Here is a 26,698-nt window from a genome sequence, read left to right as displayed (position 1 = left end):
AGGTGGCTTACATCCCATGGCCAGGAGGCTGAACCTTTTAGACCTTGAAAGACAGAACATAAGATCATAAGCCAAAAGGCTGATTTCAACTGCCAGGCCCAGCTTTTCCATTCACTTTCCATGTGCCCTTAGGTTAATGAGCTCTTTTTTGGGCCACAGGGTGGTTGGACCTAGGGTCTTTAACAGTTTTTAAGTTTTAGGATTCTATGAATCCAATTATCTCCTCTATTTTTTCAGTGGTAACTGAAGCTATTTTTGTAAGACATACTAATATCCAGGTAGAAATTTAATAATTAATTCTACCAGCATGATTCCCTACATTTTAGGGGTCTAGACCCATCTATCCATATGTCTATGGCTCATCTCCATGTAGATGTCCACCAAGTGCCTTAAATGCAGAGGCCAAATATAAGTCACGCTTTTCTCCTCTAAACCTTCACTTTGTCCTATGTGTCACATTTCAGGGTAGCATCACAATTAACCCAGATCAGAAACATGGGAAGGGTACCATATGCCTCTCAATCCCTTACCTCCAACAGCAGTTTATTCCTATTGCTTATTACTGGTGCTATTCTGATTATCTCTGAAAAAAAAAAAAATATATATATATTTATATATATATATTTTTTTATTTTATATATAAAAATATATATATATATATATTTTTTTTCTCTTTATCCCCACTGCCATCATCCAAACATGATCCTGTTTCCCCAGGATTACAGTTGTTGCCACCTGACAGGTCATTTTGCCTCTGGGGTTACTTCAACTCCAGCATGTTGTATCTTTCATACAAATCCTAAACAAACAATGTCCCTACATCTGGATACTATTTTATTTTCCTGCTTAATCTTTTCAATATCAGAGATATGGATTCCTTAATAAACCTCTTCCATGACAAGGCCACTGTTTTGCTGTCTAGATTCATCTCTTGGCCGTTCTCTCTGTACACCCAGGCCTTACTATACACGTCTACTATACGATCTACTATAGGGTACAACTGTATTTACACAAAGTCCCATAATTTCTCTTTCCTTACAAGCTAACTCTCACTCACTTTATATCTTGGCTTGCACCTCGCTATCTCTAAGGAATTCTCTCTGATCCCTGTAGACTGAGTAATAGGTGTCTCCTAGGCAACACTTTAGTAGTCCAAGATTACACCATTTACTATGACTTCAACATTGGGCTGTAATTATCTATTTAATTATCTATCTTCCCAGCTATACCTGGAGATTCTCGAGGGCAGGACTTACTTGGGGACTGCTGTGTTCCTAGTTGCAACCACTGTATCTGGCCTCAAGTAGGTTCTCAATAAATATTAATCAAACATATGAATAGGAACTTAAGTATATTTTGAATAGAAGATGAGGAAGGGCAGCTGATGTTACCAGAGAAAAGTCAGAATAATGGCAACTAACAGGTATTGATCGCTTAGTACACATCGGGCAGATAAGATCTTTAAAGGCATCACCCCCCATAATCCTTGCAAAAACCTAATGTGGTAGGTACTATAAATATCCAAGATTTTCTAAATGATAAAAATGAGTCTTAGAGAAGATAAGCAGCTTGTGTATGACCATATTGCCATAATTTTTATCCTTGGAAATTTTTATCCTTGAGATGCGTGACTTTAGCTAGAGCGTATGTATTTTACCACTCCCTTATTTTCTCTTATCTGTGAATGAATCTGCTCTATAAGCACAAAAAAAAAATTTCCTCCACATGAGGCAGGACTCTTTTCTCACAGTCCACACAAGCTTTTGTTACATAGATGGTCATCCACTGTGACTAGACCTGTAAATCTTTGGTGATTTTCCGGGTGTTCGTATACTCATATTTTAATGCGAGTCTGTCTGAGGACAAAATTCCAATTTGGGGAGGCCCCCCAAATCTTTCTCCCCTGCTCTGATTGATGTTTATTGTGGGAATAAACCAATGAATGAAAACTCTCTTCAAGGAGCAGAGTGGCCCTTCCCTGTGAAGGCACCAGTATGATCTGCTGTGTATGACTGGCTCCCCTCAAATTAGCATATTTTGCACTCATTTGCTCCAAAGCCTGGCTCAGCAGACAAGATGCATCCCTCCTGTAGAAATGTCTGGAATGATGATCATCTCATTTCTGACAAGCCAAATGGGTCTCTTGGTTTCATTGGCCCTGTGAATTATTCAATAGAACATGCAACTGACATTTCCTATTTTTCTACATAATAGGGACAATTAGAATGAGGTATCAATGAAGCAGAGTCAGAAGTTAAATAAAAAGTACTTGAATTTAATTTCTTTTTTAGGAAATCTGCTACTTGTCTTTGTTTTTTTTTTTTTTTTCTATTTAGAAATTAAGAACAGCCTAGTTTGAAAAGTTCTGCATAGCCTCTTTCTAAGGAGAGGAAGGTAAACTATTCTAATGTTCATAAAACCCTTGACAAAAAACCACAGCATGGTATAGACAGAATGGCCACTTGATCTTTCAGGCTAAGATTCTTGTTTACAGAAAGGATTTTATTTTATTTTATTTTATTTTATTTTATTTTATTTTATTTTCTTTACTTTACTTCACTTCACTTCACTTCACTTCACTTCACTTCACTTCACTTCACTTTACTTTATTTACCTAGAAGAAAGGAAAGACTTGTTCATGATTATACTACAAGGTTTTGGAAGAACAAAACAAAATTAGCCAACAACTTAGGCTGAGGACTCAGATTCTTGGTCCATGATCGGTTCACAATGCCAGCATTTCTTGAAGGTATGTTTTTGGAAGGCAGAGATGAAAGGGCACTTCCCTTTTCCTGGAGGAGCTTCCAATCAAGTTGCTCTGTATAAAGTGCTCAAAATCCAAGTAGGAAGAAAAAAGAGTGAGATGGGGTAGAGAGAAAGACTTGTAACAAATGGTGGTGACAGGGTTCGGGCTTATAGGATCAGCTCTTAGGCTGACCTCCAGGGAGATCCACTTGAGCCTCATTCCTGGCACACATTTTACTTAGGTGTCTCCTCAGAGCAAGGGAGGAATGACCTAGGTTAGCTACAGGATAGTGCTTCTCAGCCCTGCTACCTGGCTGGGCTTGTATAGTAGGGCACTGGGGCAGATAGGAATGCCTTGAAGTGAAAAGTATTTGCCCTTCTGTTCATGAAAAGCTTACATGCATTGAGATTCTCCTGAATGATAATCAGCAGGGGCCAGTGGTCACAGGTCACCCAATTATCTTTCATTTGCATAAAAATCAATCCCAAAAAGCCGCTTGGGGGGGGGGCGCGGCTCACCTGTGTTGAAGTATCCACCAGGCCCTGCTTTGTCCCTGACAGTCTGAAATGTTGGCAGCCTGCCTTCTAACCCCCTGTGCCTGCTGGGTCTGTCTGTGAATGCACATTTCCTATTTTGGGATGTAGGCCATTGTGGAGAAAGAGGCCAAGTATCTGTCTATAGCTGGTGTCACCTGAATAAAAAACAGACAGTCCACTTGCTGACTTCTTTGCCGATCTTCAGTCTGTGCGATGTGACTGTCAGTACCACAATCAACCAAGAATTACAGGAAGCTCTTGTGTGCTGGGCAACTTCAACCAAAGTTGTGGTTATTTGATCTTGCTTTATTTAACTAACGGTGAACAAAATGCAGAGACTACTCCTGATAATGACTGTAAGAGCTGATATTTAATGAGTGGGCCTACGTGCGGCCACTGTGCTACGTGCTTTACATTCACGATCTTGTTGGATATCACCAGAACTTCGAGTGGTATGTGCAGTCATCACAATTCTTTTGTAGATGAGGACCTTGAGGTCCAGAGAGGTTAACATGAACTTGCCAAGGGACATCTGATTAACAGTGGGTAGAGCTAGGGTCTCTTCTCCTGAGCACTGACTCTTCCAGTTCTTTTGCAGCCTTCATGAACTTGGAGGGCAATTGTGTTACAATTCTTTGGGTATGGCCATGTCCTCAATCTCCACTTGGTTATAAAGGAGACTCAGGCTTCTGGCTAATGCATTAGTATGCAGCTGAATGTATGCGCTCTGTGAGAGGTAACACATTGGGAGAGGCAAAGAGAACCCTGAATATGTTAACTTATCAGCCATCTCTTGAGAACTGTTCTTGTTGTAGCCATTGGACTAGGTACTGGAAATAAAACAATGGGACAAGTGCACGTGCATCGGGGGATACAACAATGAAACTAAAGTCATGCCTCGAAGAACCTCCCTTCTTGTGATGGAGCCAAGCTGGCAGACAAATAACCATGGTGCATAGCTCCTTCTAGACAGGTCCAGGGTCGCACAAGATGCACAGAGGGACTGTGGAAATAGTAGAAAAAAGAGGAAATCGGGAAGCTCCAGTAGAGAGGTGACCTTTAGACGTGAAGCCTGAGTAAGAGTTTACCAGGAAAAGATCAGGAAGAATTTTGCAGTATAGAAGTTCTGTAGAGACAGAGAGCAGTACAGCAGTTCTTGAGCCAGTGTTTGTCATGATGAGGTGGGCTATTTTTGTCTTTATTATCCCTAACTAGATAAGACTGTTAAATAGATGAAGATGGTTTGAAATTCAAAAGGTGATAAAAGGTCTACAGACAATTAAGTCTCCTTCAATGCCTGTCCTTTCCTGGAGGCAGCTGCTACTTTTGGATTCATATGTGACTGTCCAGAGATTTTCTGGACAGTTAGAACCAACATATCCACATAGTCATTCATCTGTACCTATGACTACCTATCTGTACCCATCTGTACACTCTCCTCATCTGTACCTATAGATCGTATCTAGCTATAGACACTGTTATGCACACTGTTCCAGAAAAAGAAAACTTTATGAAGTTTTTCTCCTTGTTTGCTTTACGTGCTCTCCTTTGATTTTAAACTTTTTAAAATTAAGAAAAATAACAAACCTGCAGAAAGTTGCAAAAATAATACAATGAATTCTGAGGAACCCTTCATCTAGAATCACTGATTTTTGAAAATCATTTTGTCACATTGCATGCAATGATTGTATGGATTTAATCCCTAATGAAGATACAGCTTGGATGTCAGTTACCTGCGTGAGCTTCCTCTCCCCAGCACTTACTTCCTGAGACAACCCAGGTATACCTGAAATCTAGAACATGTTCCACTTCGTGTCAGTTGCTCTGAGATGCCCTAAGCAGCAAATCCAGGTCCAGGATGGAGACATCAGGAAGGGCCATTCTTTGGGCCACCGGTTATCTACCTTGTGGTCATCTTCGGGAAGGGGTTTTGCCCTCTCTGGTCAAGTGCTCACTCAGCAAGAAGTGAGTGTCTCAGACAGGTGAGCATACTCTCTGCACTTACTTTTCTGGGCACATTGGTCCAGGGCAGGAATACACAGTCCAGTTAAAATCTAATCACTTCATTTCCGACAACCGGCCGTGTAGATAGCGTGACTCTCCTTTTCTGCTTGTCAACTCCAGAGAGGCAAACCTCAGAGCCTGGTGTAGAATTCCCTCCTTTTCAAGATCAAAGCTCCTGACTGCTCAAGTTATCTGTGTACTTCCTCCATGCATTTCATGGCCAGGGACAGTTTGTATTCTATGTGAGAGGGACTTTGAATAATGTGACAGGCAGGAAGTAACCCAAGGAGACGGTGTGATATGGCTTTGTAGTCAAGTGCTCAGGGTCTAGGAGTATTGTTTTCAGGTATTCATCCATCCATTCATTCATTCATTCACTCATCAAATAATTACTGAAAGCCTCCGTGGCACTCTTTCATGTTTTGTGTCAAGACCTGTACGTGCTCTTTGCAGACTGTGTGATGGTGATGTGTGGGGTGGCAGCCATACAGACATCTCTCGGCTGGAGAACAGGTGAAACCGAGAGTGCAGGGGTAGAATCTTTGAAGGAATGACTTCCTAGCCATCTATCCATTCCTTCATGCAGTAAACACATATTTACTGACTGCTTGCTCCGTCCTGATTCCACACGTGCACCTGTGAATATGCCTATGTCGGTCCTATTTTCGTGGAACTCACATGCCAGTGAGGGCATGTCTCCTGCACTCCCTCTAGTCTACCTGTTCCTTATGTTGGTTCCATTAGGAAGGTTCAGCTGCTCCCACTGTTTCAGGACAAAAATCAGGCCATGGCCTGTCAGCCCTCCCTGGCTTCATGTGATTCCTAAGCCACAGAATCACCATTTCCTCCGGAGGCTACTAACCCAAATTACCCTGTGCCCTGTGGGGGACTCAAGCTCAAGGAAGTTTGAAAGAGCAGAGAAGGAAAGGTAACAAGCCATACTGAAATCTGCCACCAATTAATTGTGTCTGCTGAGGATCTAGAAGGCTGCAGCCTGACACCTGCCAGATGCCTCTATTTGGAAGCTTTAGAAAAATTGTGGAGAGGCCAGTGAGTTCATCTTTTCGAGAGGCTCTGAATTTTAGAATCTAAGCACCATTCCAAATGCTGTTAGGTTGCCACAGCAACAGTTCTTATACACTTTTTTTTAAGAAAATGAATTTAAAAAAAATTTGGCCACACACTTGCAAGGGCAAGTGAGAAGGTGCCTCTCTAAATGAATGTCTGGTAAGTTTCCTGAAGTACTATGTTTCTGTCCATAACAAATACTATTTTGGACCTCTCAACACTTCCAGTTTCACTTAGAATTTCCACTTGAAAAATGGACCCGGGAGGATTGTTATTCATTGCCCCTAACCCGTTTACGTCAGGCTTTGGGCAAAGAAAGAAAAAGCCTTTATCGCTTATGTAGTTTCACTCTTGTCAAGGGTTGGAGCAGAACCCGCAATGGCAGCGAGCAGCCTGTGCTCACACGGGAACGGTGGGGGGGGGGGGGCTGGCGCTTGGGCTCCTGGGAGCACGTCCAGCTCGGTGCCCACTTCCCCAGTGCTTCTTCCCCTCCAAGCTGCTGCAGGGTTTCTCTTAAACAACTACAGGGCGCTCCGCTTGTAAGACTGACAAGATCCAACCTCCACTCCCTCTCATCTTCTGAAGCTCCCATGTCATCCCGCATTTACTCTGCATCCGCATCTTACTGCCAGTAGTCTTGGAACTCACTGTGATGCTTCCCTTCAGATTCCCTTGCATGAGTTTTCCTTCTCTGTCCCCATTTCCCTGGATATGCAGAGAGGAATCTCCTCCAGATGGAGTGCCCTGACCCTGTGAGATAGAGCTTGCCACTTCTTTCCCCCTAGTCCTTTGGTTTCTTGGGGGGGGTCTCAACATGCCTTCTATGGGCCCTAGGCAGTTGAAGTTCACCTTCATGAGCTCCTTTTGCCATAAAAATAATATATTTTATGATTGTTTTCGTATAAAGATGAATATAATCTTCTACCCTAGAAGGCCAATTTTTCTTCTGACATTCAAAGAAGCTGTGTGAGGATGTGGAGAAAAAGGAACCCTGTGCACTGTTGGTAGGAATGCAAACTGGTGCAGCCACTATGGAAAACAGTATGGAAGATCCTCAAGAAAACAAACAAAAAAAACCCAAAAAAACTAAAAATAGAACTACCGTATGATCCAGTAATTCCATCTCTGCGTATTTACCCACAGGGGCCAAAAAAAAAACTAAGTCAAAAAGATATATACACCCCCATATTCGTTGGAGAGTTATTTCCAGTAGCCAAGACATAGAAGCAACCCAAGTGTCCATAGACAGATGAATGGATAAAGACAATATGGCGCGCACGCGCACACACACACACACACACACACACACACACACAGACTGGAATATTACTCAACAATAAAAGAGAAGGAAATGTTGCCATTTACAGCAACGTGGATGGACCTTGAGGGCAGTATGCTAAGAGAAATATGTCAGATAGAGAAAGACTAATACTGTATGATCTCACTTATATGTAGAATCTAAAAAAAGTAAATAAATAAAACTGAATTCATAGGTACAGAGAACAGGTTTGTGGTTGCCAGAGGCTGGGGGTGGGGAGTGGGCAAAATAGGTGAGGGTGATCAAAAGGTACAAAGTTCCAATTAGAAAATAAATAAGTCCTGGGGATATGATGTATAGCATGATGACAATATTTAATAATACTATATTGGATATTTGAAAGTTGCTAAGAAAGTAGATCCTAAAAGTTTTCATCACAAGAAAAAAAAAAAGAACTATAGCTATGTGTAGTGACAGATATTAACCAAATCTATTGTGGTGATCATTTTGCAATATATACAAATATCAAATCACCATATTGTACACCTGAAACTATATAATGGTATATGTCTATTATATCTCAATTCAAAAAAACCAAAAAGACAAAAAAAAAAAACATTCCTGTGAGCCCCTAAAGTATTATGGGCCCCCGGCACTGTGCCTGATGGAGATGTCCATGGCATTCCTTTGTGACCTTATTGCCATTTATTTGTCTACACATCTGCAGGATCTTTGAGGATGGAAGTTGGCTGCTTCATGCTGTGTCTTCTGTCACAGTGCAGGGGGTACATGTGCACACTTGGTGAATGGGCCTTCACAGGAATGAGACATAGTCTGATCCACTGCTGAGGGTTTTGGCTGGCACTCCCAGATAAGGCAGTGCTTACTGCTCCAAGTCCATTTTCAGAAGGGACAACCTCCTCCCTTCCCACTACCTGTACAGCCCTTCCTTCTGCGTCACCCGCTTTGATTCCTGCACTTGGATATTTTCCATCTCATTCTCTGGAAGAATAAACTGAATCAACCTGAGAGAGGTTAAGCAGTCTAGAAAACAGTTGTCTCCTGTTCAGAGTCACACATAGTATATGGAGCCATGATTGATTGATTTAAAGACAGACAGAGAGAGAGAGAGAGAGAGAGAGAGAGAGAGTGCAAGCAGGGGAGGGGCACAGAGAGAGAGAGAGAGAGAGAGAGAGAGAGAGAGAAAGAAAGAAAGGAAGAAAGAGAGAAAGAGAAGCCCAAACAGGCTCTGCACTATGACTACAGAGCTCAATGTGGGGCTCGAACCCATGGACTGTGAGATCATGACCTGAGCCAGATCAAGAGTCAGACACCCAATGGACTGAGCCACCCAGGCAACCCCCGTAGAGCCAAGATTCGAAGTCCCTTTTCTCTTCTAAGACTCCTGCCAGTGCTCTATGGCACCACAGATCTACCGCTCCAAATCGCCAACCCTTCATTTTCCATACCAAGATCTGTAAGAAACAGTAGATCTCAGCGTAGGCAGAACTGCTTCTAAACTCCACACTGCCATATGCTCCCCTATTTTGCCTTCACCAGAGGACTGGTGTCCCCAGCCAGCAGGCGTGCTTTTGGGAGAGAACCTGCAGCTCTCCACCCCTTCAGGACTTGCCTCAGTTGCAGCTCCAGCCAAGGTCATGGCCCCTCCTGGGGGAAACCAACATCTGATGTCTGGATCAACAGGGCTTTGGCCCTCTCGGCTGTACCTGAGATCATTTGGAAGGGCCATCCTCGCCCAGAGCACTGCACAGGGTTACCTGAGCCTGTTGTCGGCCTCCAGCATATCTCATTTTCTCTCTCTGTCTGCTCCTGCTTCCTTTCCCTCACACATGCATCATTCTCAAGGGCACCCCGTAATAAACATCCGCATGGGAAACTCCATCTCAGAGTTGTCTTCCCAGAGAACCCAACCTGCCACAAAACTCTATTGTGCAACAAGCCTCCTTGTGTCTGCATGAATACACCAGATTCATTTGTACCTTCATTGTTTTCATTGAATGTGTATTCATTGGATGCTTTGCACTGTGCTAAGTACCAAGATACTGTGAGGAGCAAGACAAGACACGACCTCTGGTCGCATGGAGCTTAAATCACTTCTACTCTGAAGACAGATTTTAATCCTGTTTAATCCGTGCTTCTCCCAGAAGCTGGCTGCCCCTGCACTTAGGTGGGGGCTGGGGAGGGGGTTGGGCAAGAGAGGTTTCCCATTGAGTCCTGCTGATTGCTTTGCAAAATAAATGCTGCTTCCAAGCGTGTATGAACAGCTTTCTCCTGATCCATGAGAAGACTCCTTCACTCCCTTCTTTGCCCAGAGTGAGGCCAGAGTGAGGTCTAGGTTAGGAGGGGCAAGAGCTGGAGCAGGAGAACTGGGGGTGCAGTGACTGCCCAGAGTGAGAGGGAAGACAGAGGTGCAGATGACCAGGCCTGCAGGAAGCAAGGTCAGGGTCAGAAGTTTAACTGAGAAGATGAGGTGGAGGGGATACAGGTAGAGGTTTAATCAGCAGCCAAGTGGGGGCAGGGATTGGAGAGTGACTGCCGTTGCCCGCAGTCCTTCCTGAAAAATACGTCATGACATCCGTCTTAATCAGAATAAAACACAGACCCTGTGCTGACAGTGCCATCTAGACATGATCACTCCCCACACCTCTGCCCTTGCCTGGCTCCCTCAGCCATACTGGACATTGCTCTTCCTTGAACAGACCCAGCCCTTTCTAGCCTCAGGGGCTTCGCATTCTGTGCTCCCTCCATCTGGGTCACCTCACATGCCTGGGGGCTTGTCATCATTCAGGGTTCAGCTTAAATGCCACCCCTGAGGCCATTCCTGACATCACAGCCTCACCTGCCACTCCCCGCCCCCCTGCGCCCAGGTACCCAGGTATTCCACATTTCATCGTTCTAATCCTTCGCAACAGCTATCTCAATCTGTGAAGCCCATGTCTGTATTCTTTCATGGCTTCCGTGTTTTATTGTCCATTTCCTCAGTGGTAGTCTAAGTCCCTGAGGCTCAGAGACAAGGTCTGCCTTGCCCACCTTATATCTTCAACATCAAAAGCAATGCTGTTCCCATTAGTAGCGGCTCAGTAAACATTTCTTGAGCGAATGACTGAGCCAGTACCTACATTTCGAATGTTTCCCCGATGGGTCAACAGGAATATGCCAGAGCATGGGCTCCTCCATGCTGCCGAGTGGAGTAGAATTTTCAGACCTCTCTCTCTACCCCTCATTCTCATCCTCTGTCTCTGTCCCTCTCTCTCTCTCAGTTCCTCCTGGGCCATCAGTCAGATTTGAGTGGCATCAGTTCCTGGAGCTCTCCACTCTTGGGATGCCAATAGCTGCATAATGGCTTCTCTGCCTGTACATCTCCACATTAACACAGGCCTTTCCGGCCTGCTCCGGCTTGCCTGACCCATCTCCCATCAGGAAAGAACGTGCATCTGTAATACTCTGGAAAATTAAGGCTGACATGCAGTTTGGTACCCAAAGTGGTTTCACTGAAGCAAACGCGGAGAATAATAGCCGTGCACTTAAATGCTTGAGCAGGTATCAATCAGAGAAACATTCCAATAATCCATGTTTATAAAGCTCGTTAGTACAAATTTTTGAAATAGCACTTACTCCACTCCATTCTTGACAAATGGTGTTTGTAGCCATTGTGATATTTTATTTCAATTATGTGCCGGAGTTGTAGGGAGAGGCTTTCTGACAATAGCAAGGCATAAGCCATTTTTAGTGTGCTTCTATCACTATTCCCGTTGCTAAACTCGACTGGACAGTTCATTAAGATGAAAAATTAACAGCACATGCTTTGGGGAGAATAATCATGGAACATGACAGCTTGCGGAGGCATCGGCACGCAGAAGCAAGACAAACGTGCTGGTCTTCGGTAGAAGTGGCGATTAGCCAATCCGTCAGAAGCCATGAGTTTACTGAGACCCTACTTGTGTGCTCAGCCCTGAGCTGAGGTGCTGGGGGAAAGAAAATGCAGGAAACATGGCCTTTGAACTCCAACAATATAACCATCTATTTGGAAAGGCTGGGGAGATTTCAGCTGTCAATCTGGGAGCCCCAGAGGGATATACATCAAACGCCTGACACTTTGGTGCTGAATATAAGTCCAGGAGTAATTCAGTGTGGACCTCAGAGATTTCTTAGACCTTGAAGAATAGCAAGATGTTCATTAGCAAACTATGAACTAAATATAGTAGCTGCTAATGGCTAAGAGTTTGCTTTTGAGTGGTGATGAGAATGTTCTAGAACAAGACAGTGGTAGATTGATGCACAACTTTGCAGATACACTAAATAAACAAACAAAACAAACAAACAACAAACAAAACACCCACTGAACTGTGAACTTCCAAAGGATAGACTTGATGATATCTGAATTTTGTTTCAAGAAAACTGTTATTTTTCTAAAGTATTCTACAAATTCTACATAGCTAAATTATAGTAAATTTGTTACATGCTCAGAGAATTGAGTTTAGTTCAAATAGAAAAAAAGGGATGGGGCAGACTTACATCGACAGAAAGGAGGCATACACCCATTTTACAGACGAGGACATGAAGAATAAGATCAGTTCATGTCTTGCCCATGAAGCCACAGACCTGGCAAGTAATGGGACTGGGACTTCGCCTCCAGCCTTTCTGGCTCCAGAGCTTGGATGCTTCCCACCCCACTTTGCTGGTACCCAGAAAAACAGATCCTGGAATGCAGTAATAACATGAAAGACAGCAAAGATCATGATTCGCCTCAGCAAAGCATCCTCACCATTTTCTCTCTCTCTCTCTCTGTCTCTCTGTCTCTCTCTCATCAGTTCTTACAGCATCCCTGTGAGGGATGAGCAGGTATGAGTGTGCCTACTGGAGGTGGAGGTGGGGTAGGTCTCAGGAGAAAAGGGGGATGGAGAGAACAGAGATCGAGTCGGTTTTCCCAGGCTGCATAAAGAGCTCTGCAGCCTCTTCCAGACATTCGAGGTGTTCCCGCCTCCACTTAGGTCTCTGTCTCTCCCTGGACTTGTGCATGCATCCTTTTTCTCCAACGCAAGCGGAATGTCTGAGTGAAACCATAGAGATGTGGGATCCACGGACATTTAGAAACAAGGCTTGGAATTAGGTATCCTGTCCGTTAAGTATAGAAGTAAATGCTGTTTCTTTTTTCCTCTGTAGAAGGAGCAGATGCACTTTTCTATTGTAAAGCACGCGTCTAGATTAAAGCCACTTAAGTCATTATCTCCCCTGCAGTTCATAAGAGAGCTTCTGATGTCATTCTCAGCTTTCGAGTGTAAATACTGGGTCAAATTCCCATCCTGTTGGACAGGATGGAAATCTGACTCAACATTTGTAAATACTGCTGCATTTAATTCATTTTCACGGGGATATTTGCTTCCCCAGCAGACAGGGGAATCACAGCATCCTGGGAAACAGCCTGTGTAGGAATCAGGATGCATTAACCTAAGCAGTGAGATCAAAACAAAAGCTCTGTTTGCCGTCTCCCACCAGAGCCCAAATCCTGGCTGTCCCTGCTGGTTGGCTGCATTCAGGAAGCGTAAATAAAATTAGATCCTCGTGGGGTAAGGAGGAACTGGGGTTTACCAAACGGAAGGCTTAAGCAGCCAACATTCTCTTTTCCCATTTCATTGACTTTTCTTTTTAGCTCTTAAGAGGTGAAAGGAACAATAAAATAATAATAGTAATAATAATAACAATCATACTAATTAAAGGGTAATACTTCCTGAAATATATCCTTGCCTATTTCAGAGTATTTGCCTTTTTAACCCTCATTGAAGGTTGACTCAGAAGTAGGAATGGCCGGATTGTGGTCTTGTTTCAGCCTGCTGCTTGCCGGGAAGGAGACTGCTCTGTGTCTCTCTTGGCTCATAAGTCAACTGTGGGGTGATTATAATAATCACCCGATAATCAGTGTCTACTCTATAGGGATTTTGTGACAGCTGAAGGTGGTATTACCTCTAATGCACTTGCACCCATGCATGTCGCCTAGAAAGGCTCCCTAAACAGGACTCAGGCTGGTGGTGATAGCAATGCACCAGTCTATACCATTCCAGATATACAGGTGTTTCCAAATGTGGGGCTGTATAGGCAGAGGTTCTCAGCCATCGATGGAATCCAGGCGACAGGCAGGTACTTTTTTCCCAGTGTGTGTGCGCAGTCTTATGGTGGAGAGCTGGCTTCCTGTTGAACTGGCCTGAGTATCTGCTTGTCAAGGTGGCAGTCAGTCTCCCTGGGTTTGGTGGCCCTGCACGCTGGTTACCATGGGCAGGTGCTTGTCTCTGCAAAAGGGCACCAACCTGCAAAAATGTTCCACAGGCTACAGAGGCAGCACAGTATATGGGGCAGGAGTGGTGTCATGGAAACTGGGTTGGAATTTCAGTTCTGCCTCTAACTGTGCCCTGAGCGGAACAGCTACTCTCTCTTGCTAATGTTTTTATTGTTGTTGTTTTCATGGAACTGGGAATAGTGACTATCTTGACTGTCTCATGGCTTGAGGAAGGTCTTGCATTTTTTTAAGTTGTGAAATTGCACTCGTCCGCCTCCATCCCCAGTGCCATGTCGCCCAGCTAGGAGCACGGGCCAAAGACTCACCCTGCGTGCATCATTTCTGCTTCCTGTGAGCTGGTTCCGTGTGACTGAAGCCAGGTGATTTGACCCCAAGAAGCTTCAGTTTGCTCATCTGTTAAATGGGTATATTAGTTTGCTATTGGTATTGTAACAAACTACCATAAACTCGGTGGCTGAAAACAATACAGTTTCATTATTTGAGAGTTTTGGAGATCAGAAGTTCAAAATGAGTCCTATGGGCTGAAACCAGGTTGTTGTCAGGGCTAGTTTCCTTCCGGAGGTCCTAGGGGAGAATCTTATTTCTTGTCTGTTTCAGAGTCTCAGGCCTCCTGCATCCCTTGGCTAATGGCTTCTTCCTCCATCTTCAAAGCTCTGCTTCCCTCACGGCTGCTTCTTTCTCTGTCTCTCCTGCCTCCCTCTTATAAGCATCTTGTGATTATCTGGAGCCCAGGCTCATCTGCCCACCTCAAGGCCCTCAAGGCCCTTAATTTGACCACATCTGCAGAGTCCTCTTTGCCAGACAAGTTGACCCGGGCATGTTGAGAATTAATATGTGGGCATCTATGGGGAAGGGATAGTATTCTTGCTCATAGGACTATTGCAAAAGTCAAATGAGATAATGCATCTAAAATACCTAGCCCAGTTCCCTAACTCAACAAATGTTTCTTCTCCTTAGAAGTACTGATACTGACCTATGCTCAAATACCTCTGGGAGATAACTGGGCATTACCACACCTCTAAGTGCCACAGCTCTGCTCTCTGGCAGGAGCAGGTCCCTCTTTGGCAGTGGCTGGAGGCTTCCTCTTAGCCTGGAAGCTGGTCTGTGCAGATAATTTTGTCTGCATTACACGCCCTCCAGCAGGGCTAGCTCCCCAAGGTGAGCCTCCTTTCTAAGCCTGAGCTTTCTTATTTGAAAAGTGAGGTCAGGGTGAAGGGCTTGACTCTGGGGTTCTTACTTCCATTGAGAATCTATGAACTACAAAAGGAAAGAAAGAAAGAAAGAAAGAAAGAGAGAGAGAGAGAGGGAGGGGAGGAAGAAAGAAAGAAAGAAAGAAAGAAAGAAAGAAAGAAAGAAAGAAAAGAAAGAAAAGAAAGAAGGAAAGAGAGAGAGGGGGAGGGAGGGAGGGAGGGAGGGAAGAAGGAAGGAAGGAAGGAAGGAAGGAAGGAAGGAAGGAAGTGAAAGAAAATCTATGAGCTACAATAATTGATCACATGTGAATCCAAAAAATGTGCAAGTTGGTGTTAAGGTATATTTACTGGCTTCTCAGAGAAAACTGCCCATTGCAAAACAGCAGCAGTGGAAACGATGGCCCTCTCCAGCCATCCAGGAGCCTCTGTACGAGGGTTCCTAACTGTGGGTGCTTCTGGCTCAGGCTGGACTATACAATGACGTATCTGGGAGGCTGGCACTGGGCACTTTCTGTAATGAGTGGCAAGTGAAGATTTGAGCTCTAGCTTCCAAGATGAAGGCGGGGGCTGAATTCTTCTCTGTAAAATTGCCATTGTTCATGGATCAAGGACTGAAGAGGGGAAACGTGGAAAGAGGAAGAAGCCTACTGTGTGTCAGACATGGCTTCCTATCATTTAATTCTACCACTTTGCCTTGTGCACCGAGCATTTTATCTCCATTTTTCAAATGAGAAAACAGAGGCTGAGAAAGACTGAATAATTTGCCTGATGCCTCACAGCTGGTAAGTGGCACGAGAAGAGGGAAATTGAATTAATACTTCAAATCTAAAACGGAGCTTCTTGGCTGAAACAGCAGGGCCCTGCAGCCGCCAGAGTGATAGGGTCTGCTCTCCCTGTGACGGTGCACGTTCCAGGCCATTCGGTCGCCCCCATGAGCACCCCCCCCCACTCACCCTAATGGACAGAAAGCTAAGGCCACAGAATATTGTGTTTCAGCATTTTCTCTTTCACCTGTAATGTTTGCAAAAAGCATCTCTGTCTGCCCAGTCATCTTCTTTTCAGCCCTGTCTTCCCATCTCAAATTCAATCTTTTCCTAGTTATTTCAGGCAGAGAGTTGAGTGATGGATGTTGGCAAACAGAGTGAGACTTTAGTATTCCCATGATCCCTCTTGCTTTCAGAGTTAACCTCCCTCTGGGCGCCGGACCCTGCCTGTGGTGCTGCCTTCACCTCTGATGCTTCTGGAGCTGTTCTGGGGGTCTGTTTTCAATCATTTTAGAAATGGCAAGAGTATGTCTGGGAAGAATATTGAAGCTCATCAGATTTATCCAGAGACAAGATGGGTGTGAGAAGATTGCCACCGAACAGGGGTTTGTGGCTCTAATGAGTTGGCTCTGTAGTTCTTTTGTAACTCAGAAGTTTCTCCATAAGGACTTTTGGATGGATGGTTTCAAATGTTTGCACAGAATCAATCTCTTTAATGGCAAGCAACAGTTCCTATGGAGGGGGAACAGAGACACCTTCCCAGCAGGTGTAGTATTAGATGCAGTGTCACCAAGAGTCCTGAGCAGAAGGGAAGCCAAGCCTTGATTCAAGTACATATGACATTTCTAACCTGCTGCAAGCCACAGTGGAAGTCAAGAGGCTCCAGGACTGGAGAAACAAAACAAAACAAAACAAAACAAAACAAAACAAAACAGAACAAAACACCATAGAATTTTTCTTCTCTCTGAGAAAGGCTGTACCCATCAGGCTGTCCACCTTAAAGTCAAATTGCTAAAAGTTAAACCTCTAAGATATGATGGTCAGGGGGTGTCACTAATTTGACCTTGAGTGAGTTACCTTTCCAACCTTCAGTTTCTTCATCTCTAACCCCATAGAGCCGTGTGCTGATTAACTAAATAAAGCATGCAAAGTGTTTGGCACAGTGCTGAGCATGGAATAAGCACCCAGGAGTTGTGAGCCACCGCATCACAGGCTGCTACTAATCAGCTGTGTCCTTCTGGAGGCGAAGCTTCCACTGCAGACTGAACTGAGGTTGATTTTGGAGCTGTCCACTCCCAAATGGAAACTATGCTCCCCCTCAGGGAACATTTTCAGCCTAAGACCTACTCTTATGATTGCAGCCTGAATGCTCACTAACATCTCAGAACATTAGAGCATATGACTTATTCTTTTATTCCCCATCAATAAAATGAGGGTAATAATAACCCTTACCTTTGTCAGCTGATGTGTAAAATGAGCTAATGTTGGTGAAAGCCCTTTGTAAATTACAAAGTGTGATAAAGTATGAATTATTATTGTGATTGCTCTATTCCAGGCAATTCATAAACAATGCAGAAAATTAAGGATGCATACTACTGACATTCAAAAAGCATTTATGCCTTTTTAAGTATATAGCTATAAACCATCAGCAGATGGGTTTGACAATACAGTCTTCAATCTGATTTAAATATTAGTAACCACCCACTGAGCGTGACTTTCTAGCAGGGACAACGCAGCAGATGCCAGCAGGCAGTGGGGCATAATGGTTAGTGGAGACAGCCCTGGTTCCACCCAGTGCATACCAGGAAGTGATGTACTTGGTGACTTTGCTCTGAGTTACCAAAGGTCTTCTGAACCTCACTTCACTTCCCCCTCTTGTAAAATAGAGGCAGTAATACCCACCTCACTGAGTTGTGGTGAAGGGTAAGTAAGGTGATGATCACAAAGCCCTGGATGTGTCACCTAGCACAGGGGACCTGGAGCCTCCTCATTGCAGCCCCCTTGCCCCTCTGATTGACAGATGTTCTCTCTTTTCCTTAAGTCCCTAACTGAAATGCTAATCAGGGTTCTAGCCCTTGTCCTCAGTTGGGCTCCCAGCAGCCTCACTGAGGTCACTGCCACCTCAGCTCAGCATCCCACCTCCCAGCAGCTAACTGGTCCTGCTCACCTTCAGGCTCCCAAGATCAGTTCCGGCATGGCCAGGTCTTGGCAGATTCAATGCCTTCTGTTGATAAATCTGTGTTGTGGGTGGTGGGGTGGGGGGGTGGATGGAGTGGAAGGCAACCTGTTAAAGGCAGTGTAAGCAGCCTGAACTCCTGGTCATGTCCGTCCAATGGTGAGGGGCTTACCTGGAGTCCAAGGACCTGATGTTACCAGCCAACTCTATTTGGACAGTCCAGTTACAGTCAAGTCCACATTGTTTCACTGACAACCAAACAAATATAAAATTGACCTTAACACTATTAAGTTCTGGGGGCCAAGCTGTTCATGCCGGTAATAGTAATAGGTAGTATTTATTGAGCACTTACTATATGCCACACACAGTGTCCAGCACATCACAAGAATTACTTATTTACCTACTTATTTCTAGAGAGCACAAGTGGGGGAGGGGCAGAGAAAGAGGGAGAATCCCAAGCAGGCTCTGTGTGGAGCCCTATGCAGGGCTCAAACTCATTAACCGCAACATTATGACCTGAGCTCAAATCAAGGGACAGATGCTTAACCAACTGAGCCATTCAGCGCCCCAAGAATTATCTTATTTAATCTTCACAACAAGGCAAGGAGAGATGTGCTATACCAGTACCCCCATTTTTCATATGAGGCCATGAGACGAGGAAGAGTGGAGGTCAGCTTTAAATCCAGTGCTCTTGAAGGTGGCAGTGGGGACACTGCATGGGACAAATGCCCTGGAAGAAGGGTGGCAAAGACGAACTGAGAAATCATCCAGTCCACTGGATGACTGCACTCTGCCCTTCCCCACCTGTGTTAGTGTCCTGGGGCTGCCATAGTAACAAAGTATCACAAGCGGGGTGGCTTAAACAACAGAAATTTATCGGATCACAGTTCTGGAGGCCAGAAGTCCAAAATCAAGGTGTTGGGCAGAGTTGACTTCTTCCGAGGGCTGTGAGAGAGACTCTCTGTCATAGATTCCTCCTAGCTTCTGGTATCCTCAGGCATTCCTTGGCTTATAAATGGTATCCCCCACCCCGTGTTCAAATTTCCCCCGTTTATAAGAACACCAATGATACTCGATTAGAGTCCACCTGAATGACTTCATTTTAACTTCGTCATTTGCAAAAAAACATCTTTCTAAATAAGGTCACCTTCACAGCTGCTGGGGTCGGACTTCGACATCTTTTTGGGAGGCATCATTTGACCACAATTCCATCCAAGCTCTGCTTCTGCTGTGCTCAATATTATGCCACCTGCTGGAGATAAGGTGATGAACGGAACTTACATGATCCCCATTGTCATGGAGCACTGATGATGCAGTCCTGGAGAATTTCTGTCACTAGACCCTCTCGGTACTGCTGCTAAACCTCTTATCAGCAATTCCAAATGGCTCATCGAAGGGGACAAGTGAATGTAGCTTCGTCACTCTGAGAAAACCTAAAGACAGCATAATTGGAGACAAAAATTAATATTTGTTTAACTTTATTTGCATGCGCACATCTCCAATTCATCCACTGCTTTGTGCGGTGACATGTGATTTCTTGAAGTCTGTAAGTGTTTTGTTGGACATGTCCCCCTAGTTTACTGGTGGGTGTCATCATAGGCCTCCCAGACCAAGTGCTGCAAACACTTGGTAGTTTTATGGTAGTGGGATGTACCACTTCTTAGATGGAAGAATGATTAGCCTTTGTTCTGTTTAATTAAGCCTCACTTAATGGGCAAACGTTTTCTTTAACAAGCTTGCTGTCACCTCTTCAGTTATTTAAGGCAGTTCACTTCACATCAGGGGGGAAAAAAGAGAGAAAGGAAAAAAAATTCTCATTTGCTCAAACTCGATTGGTCTAAGGAAAAATGTGGCTGTCTGGAAGGTGCCTAATTGCCTCTGTGATGGTGCACTTCTTCTCTATTTAGTCCTAGGCTTCTTATTGAAACGCTAATCAGGGTTAGGTCTCACCTCTTGATGAATGATTCTGTAAAAACTTGATATGCCTCAGCTTAGCTAGGAACGTCTTCGTGTAAGTGTAATGCCACTCCGACTGAATGGGGAGATAACTAATGCCCTTAATTTTGTAAAGATGGCTGTGATTTGGTACATACAGTGCAGATCAGGGGAAATCAGAATGAAATTAATTTCCTTCTTTGCAGAGGCACCACCTTGGTTATATCATGAGCCACTTTGCCTTGGCTGCTTTTGCTGGGGATTTAAAGAAGGCTTGGCACATGTACTTGGGCGTATTTCTTATAGCCAGGGTCAAGTTTAGGTTATCTCATTTCATCTGACACCAGAACTTGACTTAAGTTTTTTCTGATTTTGTTTCATTTGTCAAGTAGGAATAATTGTCCCTATGTCATAAGACTGTAAACAGTATCGTTCTAGATCAAAGGCTCACGTTATAGGAGCATAGTGAGTATTTTTTCCTTTCTCTCTATTCCCTGCCCCTCCCCACCCCCCACCAGTCCTTGAAGATGCGACACAGGGTGTTGTTTTGGATGTCCTCCCCACCCCCCCCCCCCCAGCCAGCAGTCAGGCACCTATTCTAAATCTGAGTTGTAGGCTGCTTCTAAGTTCTAAGGTTTGACACTTCCTGATGGAAAATGAATAATGGAAGCATATACCCATTTAGTTTAACTGCAGGACCCCACAATTCTGGACATGTGGCTATTTCTGCATGACTTTCCAACTTTGCATGCTGCAGGACAGGTATAAATGCAAGCACTGGCCAAAGCACAAATGTTAGTATTATAATTGCTGTTGGTCATTAGTGTATGTGTGGTTTACCATCTGCCTACATTTCCTGCCCCACCCTTTCCTCTTTCTTGAGCAGCATTTGTGCTTTTACAGCCCCAGATTCCTATCATTATCTGAACACAGACTCTCATTTCACGTCTTAGATATTGGCTCCTGTTGTTCCCACTGCCTAGATTGCTTTTCCTACCCTTAAACATCTCATCCATTCCTATATATCACTTCAAGACTTCATTCAGGTTTATCAGGTAGATCCTCGCTGAGCAACCACATCATTGTACCGTTGTACCCTGGTTTATGGTACATCTCCGCTCAGCTCTCTCACAACCAACGCCCCCATCAAAGCACGTTTCATGACATGTTTACCATTTTCTGGGCTGCCTTGCAGCCTGCCACCACCACCATTACACTCTCGGTGACTTGAGGACCATGGCAGCATCTCTTTGTTGACTGTCTCTGCTTAGCTCGGCTCCAGGTTCTCACTGCATGCTCTGGACATGTTTTATGCACGTATCTTTATCAATTTTTTGTGTGTATGTGAACAAACATCGATGAGTGCTGCATTCTTGAAAGTTGCCTACTAATCAGGCATGGTGTGTGCTCCTAATATAAATGATCCTGACTCTAAGACTTGGGTATTGGTTGTTTTCTGAGAACTAAAGTCAACTCAGAGGATGAAAGAGAACATTATTCCTAATTCCTCAATCAATTATCACTGTAGATAATCCTTTCATCCTTGGGCCTTTTACATTGTAGGTTACCTGTCAATATCCAAGGGTCTATTCTATCTTCTCTAGGGAAATCCAAGATCCTTCCTTGGTTTTCTCTGACCTCGGTTACACTGATGTTAAAGGTCCCAAACTGTCAACATTTCTCCAGATGTGATCTCTTCTGCCCAGTGGTGCTGCTTCCCTGAGGACTAGGCAACAGCATTATGAGTTTGCAAAGAAGATGCTTGGAGACAAAATGATTCTGGGATTTAGATAAAAATAACTTGAGGCTTGGAGATTGACTTGCCTAGTCCAGTTTTTTTTTTTTTTTTTTTAATAGATGAGTTTCCACTTTGTCAGACAAACATACAGGACTTCCAGTCAAATGTGAAAGTCAGATAAAAAACAAATTAATCGTTTTAATATCCAGTTAAATATGAAAGATAAAAAAAACAAATAATCATTTTAAATCTGTCCCTCCAAATTGCATGGGATGTACTTTTTCTCAGAATAAATGTTTTTTTTTTTAACTCAAATTTCATTGGGTGTCCTGTATTTTTATTTGCTAGATCTGACACCCCTAGTTCCCCCAAAAGTAAATGACACGGCCATTATGATCTAATAGGCTTGACGTCATGGGAGTGGTAGGGTTTGAAACACACAGACTTTCTGAGTCTCAAATGAGTATTCAGTCCTAAGTCATACGATTAGGAATGGAAATTTTTCTCCTTTAGCACAAAGTGCTTTTTGCAAGCTTGTGATGATTATTCCTAGAAATCCATCTCATCTCAGCAAAGCAAGAGTTGGTTTAACACAGGATACAACTCAAGAGAAATGAGCCGTATTAAGACAGCTTTAAGAGAACTTGTAATAATTTTGTCACTTTGGCACACCGGAAGCCTGGCTGCAAATCCCAGGTGAGTTCCCATTAAGGCTACGTCCTCTCTTTAAAAATGCAGAATTTTTTTGTTGTATAGGATATTGAGAAAAATGACAAAGGGATTGTTTTGAGGAGAACCAAGCCACACAATGGAATAAAGGCATACAATTTAAAGTATCCATTTAGCTAGCATACATCATTTCCACTTATCTTCAATATAAAATTTCAATTCCCCATGCTTATTAAAGAGAAATGATATAAAATTCTTTGGCCAGTTATGAGTGAAAGAATTGCCACTATTCTGCTATAATCTGAATCCCTCCTTTTTCTCATGATTTTCTTTTCTAAGATGGCTACACCGGAAAAAAAAATCACATGTTTATTACACTTTGTGTAAAAAAATGTATCTTTATATGCTCACATTTCGATCTCCGTGCCAGGTTTATGATTTGTAATTATTAGAAGACTTTGCTTCAACAAAATATGTCAACAAAATATCCTTTTGTTTTTTTCCTTATGACTTGAGGAACATTTTTTCTGGCTTATCATTTGGGTACCATTGGTATTTCAGTCTGAATTTTCCCAAAGTGATACCTCCATCCCCTCCTCATGTCAAAAAACCTATGTTCTGCTTACTTTATGCTAGCATCACTTTTCCTGATTTGAAAAGTCATTAGGTGGGTGATGGGTATTGACGACGGCACCTGTTGGGATGAGCACAAGGTGTTGTATGGAAACCAGTTTGACAATGAATTTCATATTTAAAAAAACAAAGATAATGCTGCTATAGAAAACTAAAAAAATATAAAAACAGGGAGGGGGCAAAACAGAAGAGACTAATAAATATGGAGAACAAACTCCGTATTTGGAGTTTGGGATATGGGAGGGGTGGTGGGAGGTGGGATGGGCTAAATGGGTACGGGGCACTAAGGAATCTACTGAAATCATTGTTGCACTATGTGCTAACTAATTTGGATGTAAATTTAAAAAAATAAAAAATAAAACAAGTTAAAATAAAAAAAATAAATAAAAAACAAAAAAAGAAAAGTCATTTCCTTTTTTGCGTGTGAAAAATAGTCACCTGGACACATCCATGTGTGCCACTTAAACTTTTGTTCCTCAGCAGCAAACCTTGATGTTTACCCAAACACTGAGGGTCGGTATCTGTTGGAGCCCATGTGCTCACTAGTAAAATACTGACATAAGAAAAGGATATAAATTATGTATCAACCAAAGGCTGGCTCAGTTCACTCTGAACAGGACAAAGCAGGATTCAGCAGCACCTTACAAAGACTCAGCCCTAAAGTCTGTTGGAATATCTCAGCTGCAGAGTGAGGAAGTGAAGGGAGGCGAGGTGTCAGCATGTGTGAGTGTCTTGGGGGGTGGGGAGCTTGAACAACTCTACTGCAGTAGAAACTACTAAGACCCCAGAGTCCTCAATCTGGGCTGGTACATAGAGGATCCTTGTGGGGGAAGAGTGCAGTCAGTGCCAGAGATACACAGATATAGGCAGGAGGCAGCATCCTTTACTGTCTCCTCTGTCCAGGTACAAGCAGTAGGTAAAAATGCCAGAGGCAGGGCAGACCCCAGGGAGAAAAACCTGGCACGGCCTCAGCAATGCAGCTGGGCTTCTCAGCACAACAGTCGTGGGGAGGACGAGACAGGGAGTTTCCTATGAAATGAGGCATAAGCCTGGCTTCAGGGGAGGGCTGAGGAGGAGGCCGTGGAGCTTTCCTCCCATTTCTACCAGGCAGAATTCTACCCATTTTCTATCCAGATCTAGGTCCTTGATTCATGAAGTGGCCATGCCATTCTGAATATATCTTGACCTCTCCTGATGTTTATATTTATAGTGATTTTAAGGAGCTGATTTGATCTGGAGCTGTTAGTTATTTTCTGAGTGTGTACATTTGTCAAATCAGCAAGCTTTCAAGTTCTGAATCCCCCCACGACCTCTACCTTGTGAGTTCTGGGTGGACTTGGTTAGAATGCTGGGCTTGAGATCTGAACATGTGTAGGTGTGGAAAAGATGGAGGAGTGGAACTAAGACCTTGGAGGTGCAGAGGGCCCATGCCTGGGACACCCAGTGCCATGATTAGATTAAGAACCAGAAACAGGCTATGAACCACGAGACCCAGATATATTTCTGTGACCTCGTGGGCAGACATCCTTGAGATGCAAGAGTGGGTATTTCCATCACAGATGTCTTGCCAGGAAGGCAGTAATTCCTTGATGGCATAGTTAATGACACAGAGCAATAGTTTGTTGTTCCTTATTGATCTGCTCCTTGGTTGATTGAGTCAAATGTGATCTAAAAGGACTTTTCCTTGGGGTTCCTGGTGTCTCAGTCAGTTAAGTGTCATCTGACTCTTGATTTCTGCTCAGGTCACGACGTTATGGTTTGTGAGATCAAGCCCTCGTCAGGCTCTGTGCTGACAGTGTGGAACCTGCTCGGAATTCTCTCTCTCCTTCTTTCTCTGCCCCACCTCTGCTTGTGCGCGCTCTCTCTCTCTATCTCAAAATAAATGAACTTTAAAAGGGCTTTCTCTTACCGAGTGATTCTAGAGAGCCTTTTCTGCCTTACCAATGGTACCATGGATTGCAAATTTGCCCTTCCAGTAAAATGTTTTTGGAAAGAGGTACTTAGTCGATCAATGTAAGGTGCCTGAGAGCAATGGCAAAACTTATTCCTGGTTGCACGTGCATCTCCTAGGGAGACCTGGGGAAACAACCAGTTGGACTTTGTCACACTGGCGCTCTATGAACGGATTCAAGTTTTATATTATTTTGCTTGTTTATGCAATTTAATAAAGAACTGAAGCTAGTGTCACCTCCTTTCCTGTTGAAAACAGGATCGAAGGCATGGCTGAATCTCCTTTGCAGTGTGGGTATTGAATTAACCAGCGGTGTGAACAGTGGTTGGATAACAGCCACTCTTCCTGTCAGAGAATAATTCCAGGCCTCACCTTCGTGCCCTCAGATGAAATATTGATGTGCGGGACTTGCCTCTACCACCATGTAACTCTTCCTTCCCTGAGCGATGTAGTCACTCTTTTTAACAACGATTAGCTCATGAGATCTCACAGAGCCACTTCATGTTGAGCTGGCTCCTTTGTTAGAAGATATTTATTGTCTGGCTGCCCTCCTACGGTTCCCTGCACCGCTTGCCTTTTAGTCATCATTAGCACCTCCTTTGGAGGCTGAGGCAGTGAAGGATGTAGAGCAAAATTTTGCCCTAATGTGGAAAACATTAGGAAGGAGAGGTTTAAAAATCATGGTTCATTCATTCAAGGACTATTTGGAAGAGTGGAGCAGGCTGAAGAACCTCTGGGGGTGGGGTGATTCCTCTAAGGAAACATCGAAGGAGCTGGTGATGGTTGACCCTTGGGTGGAATATCCACTTTCTAAAACTCCTAGTAATGCATGTGTTTCTTGAGGGCAAAGAACATGTTTCACCAAATTCATAGCATTTAACTAGTGCAGAATCCTAGTCTCCACAGATATTTAATTGGTTGCCATGTGGAATGAAATTTAGCTGAATTCTGACCGTGCCCAGGAATTAAAATTAAGACCTCCATAGGAGAATTACAGAGGAGTTCAACACAAAAGGTAGATAGGCAAGAGCTTTCGAACAGTCAAATTCCATTTTGGGTATTAATCAGTCACATGAACGAAAGTCAGTGCCCTGAAAGCAAAGTGCCCCAAGCCCTTGTTTCCTTATCTGGACAGTGAATGCCCTAACACAAAACTCCGGAGGATGCTGTGGAGAAAGAGGTAATCAAGAATGTATGTAAAGCAGGGCTCCTGGGTGGCTCAGTCAGTTAAGTGTCCAACTTTGGCTCAGGTCATGATCTCACAGTTTGTGAGTTCAGGCACCTCATCAGGCTCTGTGCTGGCAGCTCAGAGCTTGGAGCCTGCTTTGGATTCTGTGTCTCCCTCTCTCTCTGCCCCTCCCTTGCTTGTGCTCTGTCTTTCTCTTCCCCCACCCCCTCACCCCCCCACCCCGCCCCGACCCCGATCAAGCAGAGGCTGAATGGTGAATGAAGACTTTACTAGGATGGCCTCCTGGAACCTCTCCATCTGGGAAAGCCCATGACATCTCATGTGACAAGTACCTGACAGCTTTGTCCAGACTCCCCACGAGTGATCCATTTCCATCCACTATTGAGGATAATTGAAAGACCCATGGTCTCTTCAGAGGTCCTTCTGGCCTGTATCCCTATAGAGTCTAGGGCTCTCACATATTTTCATAGCTTTTCTTGTTGGAATCAGCCATCCCTTCTCTTGCCACCACACCCCCCAGCCCCCAGC

The 26,698-nt window shown here is 43.9% G+C and overlaps 1 protein-coding gene across 12 annotated transcripts in view; it reads left to right on the top strand.

Annotated features, from left to right (window-relative positions):
* Window positions 1-26,698, top strand: part of CDH11 (cadherin 11) — a 176,381-nt gene that overhangs the window by 63,362 nt on the left and 86,321 nt on the right. Inside the window, exon 1 of one of the 12 annotated variants that reach the window (XR_006211753.1) lies at window positions 6,475-6,513. The exons of 10 other annotated variants lie outside the window; for them this stretch is intronic. The gene's annotated coding sequence lies outside the window, so the exon portion shown is untranslated. Of the gene's footprint in view, window positions 1-6,474; window positions 6,514-22,152; window positions 22,425-26,698 lie in introns of those variants that run through there. One more of the 12 variants, XR_006211752.1, reaches the window with a different exon arrangement.

This window comes from Panthera tigris, chromosome E2, assembly GCF_018350195.1.
Source record: "Panthera tigris isolate Pti1 chromosome E2, P.tigris_Pti1_mat1.1, whole genome shotgun sequence".
Taxonomy (NCBI): domain Eukaryota; kingdom Metazoa; phylum Chordata; class Mammalia; order Carnivora; family Felidae; genus Panthera; species Panthera tigris.
The sequence above is the reverse complement of the archived record's forward strand: the minus strand, read 5'-3'. Positions and strand labels throughout refer to the sequence as shown.